Here is a 2,779-nt window from a genome sequence, read left to right on the forward strand (position 1 = left end):
TAACATTGAATATGAATATAACCTATTATCTTACATCATAAGAAATGTAGGATGTGTTTAAATATTAGACATGAAGATAATAAGGTAATAGATTGTAAAACTTCTTGTTATTAAATAAATATGTTACTGTTTTAAGAAGACGTTTAGTTGCAGAGAGACAGTGATGGACAGATGGACAGACATGAACTGTCCTGTACCTGCAAACTGCTCTGTGGTTTCAGGGAAAGATGATGAAGGTGTAAAGCTACCTGAACTGGAGATGAAACTCTGTGTTGTTGCTGGTGTGGAGGCTGATGGGACTGATGTTGGAAAAGGTTGGAGAGTCCAGTTTGGTTCTTCAGTGGTTGGAGCTGTGAACAATAAAAACACAATGAAACAATCAGATACTGAATCTATAATGTAGAGGAATAAGGTTTTATTCAATTAAGCATTATTTGTTCTGTTTGTTCTGATAAGACAGAGTTAGATATGAGATTATTGATTATTATTATAACATGAAGGATTGTTTTTATATCATATGGCGCTTTTCCACTACACAGTTCCAGCACGACTCGCCTCGACTCGGTACGGTTCCAGGAACCTTTTCCATTACAAAAAAGTACCTACTCAACATAGACGGGGTCGTCATAGCACGGCTCCGCGAAACTGCCGTGACTTAATTTTATACGACACAAACACATAAACAATGGAGGACATTGAGGCAGTGTACTTGTTGCTGTATGAGGCTTTCTGTCTCACACAAAGCAAGAGAAGAGAAACCAATCTCTGTAACGCTGTTGTTGGTATTTAAAAATGCGGAGTTTCATTCTTGTGTTGGACGGCTCATGACTCTTCCAGTGACTCTCTGACCAATCAGTGGCCGGCAGTCTGTTGACGTCACATTTAGTATCGGCTCGGCTCACTTGGAACCTCACCAGAGCAGGTACTAAAAAAGTACCAGGTAATAGATGATGGAAACGCAAAGAAAAAAGAGTCGAGGCGAGTCGTGCTGGAACTGTGTACCTGAACTGGAGATTAAACTCTGTGTTGTTGCTAGTGTGGAGGCTGATGGGACTGATGTTGTAAAAGGTCGGAGAGTCCAGTTTGGTTCTTCAGTGGTTGGATCTGTGAACAATGAAAACACAATGAAACAATCAGATACTGAATCTATAATGCAGAGGAATAAGGTTTTATTCAATTAAGCATTATTTGTTCTGTTTGTTCTGATGAGACGGAGTTAGATATGAGATTATTGATTATTATTATAACATGAAGGATTGTTTTTATATCATAGTGAGATGCACTCTGCCCAGACCATCAGGGGCAGGTCAAATGCACTTGTGGTCATTTGGTGACCAGGTTTGCTGGATGCACCTGTGATGAAACATTATTACTGGTATGCATGTTGGAGGCTGTGACAGTCGTGGCCAATCACAGTTGTACTTTGATCCTCTTTAAACACGGAGCTTTCCCCGTCATCACACACTGACAGTTTGAATCCTGTGGAGAGTTTTCCTCACAGGAAACTTATTGTTGTCTGAGACGTAAAGAGTTTCAAACATGAATACAGCAGCTCAAATATACTGAAAAGAGCAGATGATGAGTCTTTTTAAGGTTAATCTGGACACAATGATCCATCAGTGTGTACTGTACAATATCTGCAGTTAAAAACAACATAGTAGTTTAGGTTTATCCTGCAAGTTGTTGTTTTTTATTTCTAAATTATTTTTACAGTTAGATTTGACTGATTTACATCTCAAGTTAACTTCTAACAGTGTAGGAATGAAAGTGGCCTGTTTAATTTTCATATTTAAACTTTCAATGTGTCAGTCTCCCACTTGTCTTTGGATTTTTATAAAACATTTAATAGAATAGTAAACTCTAAACACAAGTTTGATGTGTGTGGTGTTGGCAGCACAAACTTTAAGATCTGACATAATTATAATTGTACCTCAAAGTGTTCAACATGCTCAATAATAATTAATAATAATTCATTAATGACATCATCAGTATTTTCTGGTGATCAGCTGTTTAAAGAATGAAGGATGAAAAGTGGAGATGTGAGAAAAACATGAATGAAGTGAATGAAGGAGTTTGTGTGATTTCAGAGAGGTTTATATGTGTGTCATCACTAAATAAAGTGACCAAAACCTCAGAACATAAGAGCACTGAGCTGCTCTGAGTAATCAGACAGCAGACCACGAGAGATCCTGACACCATGATTTTAGTGCCACCATTGACTGTATATAAATATGGACGACGTGTCTCCACTTCCTGCTGCTATGCAAAAGTGAAGCCAAACTATCTCCTTTCTGAGCTGCTATTCTGCTTGTGTGACGTCATTTACAGCCAGAGTCTGTGCAGTAGAGTCAGGTGACATGATGACGGCCTGTAGGACTCGTCCCCTCAGCTGTCAATCATGATGCCAAACCCTCTTTTTATATCATAAAATAATTCATTAAGAATAAACTCATCAGAATAATGAGCACTTGGACAAACATCAGTGTGATAAGAACAACCCAAATTGACAGAAAACATCTTTGGGACGATTTTATCTGATATTTAAGTTTAGCTCATGTCCCATCTGCTAATATGGAGGGGGCAGGACTTATGACCTATACTACAACCAGCCACCAGGGGGCAATCCAGCTGTTTTGGCTTCACATTTGGGGAGCTGTTATGAGGTCCATTTTTATATATAGTCTATGGGTACCACACCTTCTCCCACTGTGGTGCATAGCGAGTCACCAAGACAACAAACCAGTTTGATTGTGTGAAGCCTGATGGTCCAAATGTTTAA

The sequence above is a fragment of the Scomber scombrus genome, chromosome 10 (assembly GCF_963691925.1).
Source record: "Scomber scombrus chromosome 10, fScoSco1.1, whole genome shotgun sequence".
In the NCBI taxonomy this organism is placed as follows: Eukaryota; Metazoa; Chordata; class Actinopteri; order Scombriformes; family Scombridae; genus Scomber; species Scomber scombrus.